This window comes from Pan troglodytes, chromosome 5, assembly GCF_028858775.2.
Source record: "Pan troglodytes isolate AG18354 chromosome 5, NHGRI_mPanTro3-v2.0_pri, whole genome shotgun sequence".
In the NCBI taxonomy this organism is placed as follows: domain Eukaryota; kingdom Metazoa; phylum Chordata; class Mammalia; order Primates; family Hominidae; genus Pan; species Pan troglodytes.
This window is the reverse complement of record NC_072403.2, coordinates 125675783-125684097: the sequence shown is the minus strand read 5'-3', so window position 1 is coordinate 125684097 and position 8315 is coordinate 125675783. Positions and strand designations below refer to the sequence as shown.

The following is an 8315-nucleotide window of genomic DNA, read 5'->3' as shown; positions in this document are numbered from 1 at the left end:
GGATAGGCTCCAAAATAGGCCTGTTATTTTAAAATTCCATTCTGTAATAGGCCACATGTTTAGAATTTAGTATATTACCAAGCAAGGGAAAATTTTAAAATATCAGTTATCAACTGTGTTTTTCTCTGGATTTGTTTTTTACTTATCATTATTATTATTATTTTTGAGAAAGAGTTTCACTCTTGTTGCCCAGGCTGGAGTGCAATGGTGCGATCTCAGCTCACTGCAACCTCCACCTCCCAGGTTCAAGCAATTCTCATGCCTCAGCCTTCCAAGTAGCTGGGATTACAGGCATCCGCTACCATGCCCGGCTAATTTTTTGTATTTTTAGTAGAGATGGGGTCTCACTGTGTTAACCAGGCTGGTCTCCAACTCCTGACCTTAGGTGATCCACCCACCTTGGCCTCTCAAAGTGCTGGGATTACAGGTGTGAGCCACCATGCCTGGCCAATTTTTTTTTTCTTTTTTGAGATGGAGTCTCGCTCTATCACCCAAGCTGGAGTGCAGTGGCACAATCTCAGCTCACTGCAACCCCTGCCTCCCGAATTCAAGTGATTCTCTGGCCTCAGCCCCCTAAATAGCTGGGATTACAGGCACGTGCCACCATGCCCAGCTAATTTTTGTATTTTTAGTAGAGATGGGGTTTCACCATGTTGGCCAGGCTGCTCTTGAACTCCTCTCGTAAGTGATCAGTCTGCCTTGGCCTCTCAAGGTGCTAGGATTACAGGCTTGAGCCACTACGCCTGGCCTATTGCTTAAAATATTTTTATAGTTAAGAAAAGAACAATTCGATTGAGGGGAATGGGGAAATGTTGGTAGAAAGCATCAATTAGAATGGATAAGTTCTAGAGGTTTATTGTAGAACATGGTGATTATAGTTCATAATAGTAAATGTATACTTGAACATTGCTAAGAAATTAGATCTTAAATGTTCCATCACACACACATGCACACACAAAGATAAAAGTATGTGAGGTGATGGATGCAGAAATTAGCTTGATGTAATCATTTTAGAATGCATATATATATATATCTAAACATTATGTTGTATTCTGTAAATATATATAATTTTTATTTGTCAATTGTATCTTAATAAAACAAGTGAGGAAAAAAAAAGGAACAACTGACTGCCTTGTGTTCAAGCTGTTTTCTAGAAACCAGGAATAAATTACCTGCCTTCTATGAAGTTTGAGTCAGTTACACCATAGTGATACTCTTTTTACAGACAACTCAATAAATCAGTAGCTCACCTGCCTGAAATAATAAACTAGTACTTCAGCTATTAAGATTCTGAACAGATTAAATTAATATTACAAAAGCCACACAAGACAGCTCATAGAGTGATAGACATGTTCCTTCAGTCCTTACTTGGTGTCTGTACACTCATGATTCATATATCATTCTAACATTTTTTCCTGATGTAGTTCCTGGGTCCAAAGTCCTCTTCACACAAAGGAGGCAACATTTTACTTCTAACATGCTTCCTGGTTAAGATTAAGAAGAAAAAATTAAACTCCTAGTCATTAGGAGAGAACCAAAAGCTATTAAACGCTACAGTAGGTTGAAAACAGTTGTCTGGAGTCATTTTGTAACAAGGAAAAACGTCCCACTTGATTCTTTGTCTTGAAGTCATCCTTATATTAGAATTATTTTAGTTAGTCTTTTTTTGTTGTTTTTGAGACAGAGTCTCCCTCTGTCACCCCAGCTGGAGTAAAACGGTGCAATCTCGGCTCACTGCAACCTCCGCCTCCCAGGTTCAAGCGATTCTCCTGCCTCAGCCTCTCGAGCAGCTGGGATTCCAGGCACATGCCACCAAGCCTGGCTAATTTTTGTATTTTTGGTAGAGACAGGGTTTCACCATATTGGCCATGCTAGTCTCGAACTCCTGACCTCAAGCAATCTGCCTGCCTCAGCCTCCCAAAGTGCTGGTATTACAGGTGTGAGCCACCGCGCCTGGCCTTATATTAGAATTATTAATAACTGAAGCTCAAAAGTGGTCCTGGATCATTTTGAAAAAAAAAAAGTGTTGTTATCAATATGCCCTCTTTAAGAAGGTAGAAAATTGTGTAATATATTTAAGAATGATTTCTGGCCGGGTGTGGTGGTTCACACCTGTAATCCCAGCACTTTGGGAGGCAGAGGCAGGTGGGTCACTTGAGGTCAGGAGTTCGAGACCAGCCTGGCCAATGTGGTGAAACTGTCTCTTCTAAAAACACAAAAAATTAGCCAGGCGTGGTGGCACACACTTGTAATCACAGTTACTCAGGAGGCTGAGGCATGAGAATTGCTTGAACCCAGGAGGCAGAGGTTGTAGTGAGCTGAGATCGTGCCATTGCACTCCATCCTGGGTAACAGAGTGAGACTTTGTCTCAAAAACAAAATAAAACAAAACAAACAAAGAATGATTTCCATCTAAAGTTGCTCAAATATCAAAAAGGTTTGGTACTTAAAGAGGGAAAGATTGGTTATCTGAAAAATGTTGCTCTCTAGATAGATGAGATTTTATTATATCCTAATTAAAGTATTTCACTTAAAAAAATAAAGTATTGGCCGGGTGTGGTGGCTCACACCTGTAATCCCGGCACTTTGGGAGGCCAAGGAGGGTGGATCACCTGAGGTTAGGAGCTCAAGACCAGCCTGGCCAACATGGTGAAACCCTGTCTCTACTAAAAAATACAAAAATTAGCCAGGCGTGGTGGTGGGTGCCTGTAGTCCCAGCTACTTGGGAGGCTGAGGCAGGGAGAATTGCTTGAACCTGGGTGGCGGAAGTTGCAGTGAGCCGATATTGTGCCACTGCACTCCAGCCTGGGTGACACAGTGAGACTCTGTCTTGGAAAATAAATAAATAAATAAATAAAGAATAATAAAGTATTTCATTTATTAAAATACCTGCATTTATGATTGTACCTTAGTCTATTGGACTTTAGTAAGATAGAGTTTTATTCCATTGGTTGACAGTAAATTATATATATATATATATATATATATAAACTTAAATGTGTGTGGTACTGTTATTTTATTAGGCAAGATGATAGCTATATTGTGTCAGAATAAAGTGCGCCCCACAGCATTAGTATACAGGATAGGGTCACTAAGATGAATGGACTTCAATTAAAGAGGCAAGTAAAATGTATGGCTTTCACTTATTTATAAAAAGCCTACGGTAAAGGAGAATCAAGAGACCATAAAAAGATGATGTACTGTTGGCAATTTTACAGATATCTTCTTTTCCTTAGCATCATACCAACTGGCCCATTGTTATTCAAATCATATTCAAATAGTCCAAAAATGTCAGTTTAGGATTGAAAACAATTAAACGCTGGGTACATATCAGATGAAGTTTTCAGCATTATAATTAAATGAAGGCAATATTTGTCATATGGAACAAAGGAACTGTCTAGTAATAAAATTTACACCAACTTCTAAACAATGAACTTATGCATGCATGCTATTTGGTGATTCCTTGATAACATATCTAAGTGTGAAGTTAGGTGCATTAAGCTAACAAAGGAAAAAAGCTTATTTATAACAGCACTGTAGGCAGAGGTCTTTGAAAGTGCAAAGATACCATCTTCCCTTCCCAGGGAGCAATTGCTTTGCACAGATGCTCTACAAATATCAAGCACAAGGAACCTGGGTTTTAATTACAAAGTAAAATATCATTTCAAAATTGCATAATTGGTGGTTGCCTTTTGCAATGCAATGAGCATAAGGGAACCTGACATTAAATGTTTGATGTGTTGCCATGACATTTTCTGAAATTTTATTTTATGCTGCTTTTAAGCTGCAAACTATGTTAAATTTGAATTCTTTAAAGGGTGGGTTAACAGAATGATACAGTGAAAAAACCTAACTCTGATGTTGGAATGCCTATGTTCACAAATTGTACAGTTCAGATTTTAGAAAAAAAGTAAATACAGAAGTAAAGACATAATGGGGTCTTTATGTTCTCCTTACAGTAGTGACATGTTTTCCTGGAGATAGAGGCCATTTAGTCAGGGAGGGATGTCTCTAGCTTTCCCTTTGAGTAAAGGGAAAAATAATAGAATGAGGAAAACACAGTGGCAGTCAGTGCCCACCATATTTGAATGTTTAGGCCGTTGAAATTGAGAGAAAAATGTCACAGACGCTGTGTAGTTACAGAGCTGCTGGAAGGAACAGTGGTAGGACTGGTGTTGCTCTAGTTTTCTCTGTTCCAGAAAATGTCTTCAACCATTATATATATACTGCTTGCCCGGTATGCACTGGAATATATACTATTTGCTCAGCAGGGTTTGACTTCAAGAAGTCATCTATTCTATCTGTAAGAGCAAAGGACAATTAGGTGTTGAATATTTTTCCTCATAGTAATGTAGTGGAAGAATATAAATAAATAAATTTATTTATTTTAATTGAATTTAATTTTATTTTGAGACAAGGTCTTTCTCTGTCACCCAGGTTGGAGTGCGGTGGCACAATCGTGTCTCACTGTAGCCTCAACCTCCGGCCCTCGATTGATTCTCCCACCTCAGCCTCCTGAGTGGTGAGACTACAGGCACCTGCCACCATGCCTGGCTAATTTTTGTACTATTTTTGTAGAGACAATGTCTTGCTATATTGCCTAGGCTGGTCTCAAACTCCTGGACTCAAGCAATCTGCCTGCCTTCATCTCCCAAAGTGCTGAGATTACAGGCATGAACCAACACGTCCGGCCCTTAAAAAAAAAAAAAAAAAAATATATATATATATATATATTTAATTAGAGATGAGGTCTTACTATGTTGCTCAGACTGGTCCTGAACTTCTGGGCTTCAGTGATCCTCTAGCCTGGGCCCTCCAAGATGCTGGGATTACTGGCATGAGCCACCATGCCTGGTTGAAAATAAATGATTAATGGGGAAAATACAAAGCCTTGGGTTGTTAAACCATTTATTCTCTCTTAAGACACCTACTGACTCATACAGGAAGATGCCTTCTTGGGTGGATACAATATATTTTGAATGCTTCCCTACTTTTGACTGCTTAATGTTCATATTGAAATAAGTATTGTTAAGAAGGCTGAGAATGAAATTGAGCCCAAGGAAGTAGTTCACAGCCCTCCTCAGGTAGCATCCTCGTATTTTACTAAACATTAGCATTTCTTACTCAGTTACATTTTGGGGTCAGTTCCTCTGCCCCAAATGGACATTTTTTGTTTGTTTCAATGTCATTATTGAAATGTCATTATTGTCAAATAACAGAAGTAGGACCACCTATATACACAAACAACCTGTATTTCTGGCATTTTCCTTAATTTTAGAAATATGCATAAAAGTCATTGTAAGCAGAGAAAGACCGAGACTCACTAGATAGACTAATGAAAGAAGCTCAAGGCCGACACTCTAATTTTCCCTTCTTTCCTTTAAAATGATGATTTCATTATGAATTTAAAATATCAAATTATTTCTGTTGATATTACTGATAATATTACTTGCATTTATGAAGCAACACATATGCAAGATATTGGTGAAGAAGCACTTCTGTTAACTGCTCTATAGGAAGTTGAAAGGCTTTCTCCAACAGTTGTTCAGCTTGAGGGCTAGAACTCCAGAACTATCTTGTATTTCATGGTTTTTTTTCCTGTTGCCATGAAAAAATTTAGCCTGTCTCCAAACGATCATTCTCATTTTATATGCCCTTTTTGAATATCATGCTTTAGATACGAAAGTGCACCCAAATCAGGCCCATTATGACATGCATAGAGGTTGGATTAATATGGAGGCTTCTAATTCAGCCAAAACAATTCTTCTTTTTAAAATTATGGTGCTATTTTTATTAGGTTGATCACCAAAATAATTGATTTGATTTTGTGTATAAGCTGCTTGAAGGAATGCTGCAGATGGACAATTTTGAATACTATAGGCTGGGCGCAGCATCTCATGCCTGCAATCCCAGCACCTTGAGAAGCGAAGGCCAGAGGATCACTTGAGGCCAGGAGTTTGAGACCAGACTGGGTAACAGAGCAAGACCTCATCTCTACAAAAAAATTAAAAAAAAATATATATGTATATATAGCCAGGTATGGTGGCATATGCCTGTAGTCCCAGCTACTTGGGATGCTGAGGTGAGAGGATCACTTGAGCACGGGAGGTTGAAGCTGCAGTGAGCCATGATTGTACCACTATATTCTGACCTGGGTGACAGAGCAAGCTCCTACCTCAAATATATATATATGTATCTTTGGTCTACATCTATTTTCCAAGAGTGATTGCTGATTCAGTGAAAAATCTATGCTTTAAAAGATATATCAAAGACTATACTTCCCAGCTTCATTGCTATGGTTCATTACTAGAAAAGTTTCTCCAACTTTGTAGAGCACTAGGAGCCAGAAGGAGGAGGTGCAGTGTTCTCTCTGTAGTGTGAAGCCAGCTTTGCTCTTCGGGAAGGAATGCAGTCTGAGCGATTCCATTTTTAATTTAAGAATTTTTTTCTTAAAAAAAGATACAATAAAGAGAATCCAAACACCAGGTTAATAAGGTGGTGAAGATTCTGAGAGTTGTAGGAGATGTTGTAATAATCCTAGTTATATTTCTTTCTCATATAAAAATGAAGGAACAGGATTTGTTTTATCAACTCTATAGAAGATTTATTTAATCTCCTATAGAGAGTACATATATATCTTTACAATCAGGATTAAAAATATTATTTTCAATAATTGGCAGGCTTAATTTGTACTAGAAAGCTAAATTTAGGCCTTAGATAAATGTAGTAAGTATATAAAACTCAATGTACATTTATGCAGATTTTTCAATAGTGGTAAGTTGTAGTTCCTTGGTTCAAGACACTGAAACAAGTAAGCAGAAAATCTCATTTTCAGAAATTAAAAAAAAATAAGGAGAAAAATCAATTTGTAAAAGACCACATCCGTTCAAATGAAGTGAAAATAACAGCTATAATAGACTTTGATGTTCACAGAATATACTTATGGGAATTATGAACCAATTTTATTTCCTGTTGTTTATAATAGATTAACAATATATATAGACTTTTACTTTTTAATTCCTTATTCACGGTTCTTGGCACATAGTTTAAAATGTTTGTTGTTTTTTAAGTAAAAGAATGAATGATACTATATTGGAGAATAATTCAATCTAGTTTTATTGGTATGACTTAGGCTCACATCTGATTTGCTCTATACCAGTCACATTATTATATAATTTATCAGCAGTAAATGATCATGATTATATATGGGTTCACATTCATAAAACATACATAATATAAAAACCCAGGTTGTTTCACTTGAAATGGTTTTCAAAGGTTCAGTACAGACCAAATGCCTTTCACCTCTAAAACATCCAACACAGCTGAAAATAATACGTTGAAGTTAGTGAGTGAATAGTAGTTATTTTGTAGATTATCATGAGTGGGGTTGATACAGAGATTTAAAAAATCTATTGTCTTGTTTTTAAGTTTCACACCAGTAGCCCATGTATGCACTTTAACTCCAAAAGCTAAATGTTTGGGAATGAGTCTTTATTTATTTCCTTCAGTTCTGCCTAGAATGTTCTTGCCTTCCCTTCTGCCTATCCAAACCTCAGAACCAATCTAAAATATCACCATCTACAGCCCTGTTTCCATGAGAACTTTAAAATTCTAACCCCAACACGGTGTTACAACCTTCACTGAGCCCCAATGTTATTATTATACCTTTCTTACACCACTTTCTATATTCTGCCTTTTTACCTGTGTCATTTACCAAACGGCTATTATAAGCTGCTTATAACTATTAGCTTTTAGTGATATTCTTATATTCTACTATTTTTAGCGTGTTTTGCATATACCAATTACTTAATAAATACTTGCTGACCTGGGTCAACAGCTGTCTTCCTGCCAACCACAAGATACCATTTAGAATTTTCTTACTGTCAGGAGCTAGTCATCTGTTTGTTGACCTCTTCCTGCTCCACAATGATAAAAATACAGTCTAATAGAGATATTGAGCTCACCTCAGAGCTTTGCTAAGAAGTTCAAAAAAATTATACACAATAGCTAACATTTATTCATATTTTACTATGTGTCAGACATATCAAGGTCACTGTGCTAAGGCTTGTGTGCTAAGACTTGTATAATCATGATCTCATTTATGTCTCAGAATAATAATTTTGTGTAATAATAGTTTTACCCCATTGAGATCTTAGAATTATTAAACAACCTGCTTAACGCTACTCAACTCACTAATGGCAAAGCAAAGACTTAAACCCATGCACCTAACTACTAATTCTATTGTGTCTATTCAAGTGCCCAAAGCCAGTCAAGAAGCAGGAAGAACTGAGTTCTAGAGTTCTTAGTGCATGATT

The 8315-nt window shown here is 37.1% G+C and overlaps 1 pseudogene; it reads left to right on the top strand.

Moving 5' to 3' along the window:
* Nucleotides 1–6268: 6268 nt before the first annotated feature.
* Nucleotides 6269–6422, top strand: LOC112209546 (small nucleolar RNA U3; annotated as a pseudogene).
* Nucleotides 6423–8315: the final 1893 nt, after the last annotated feature.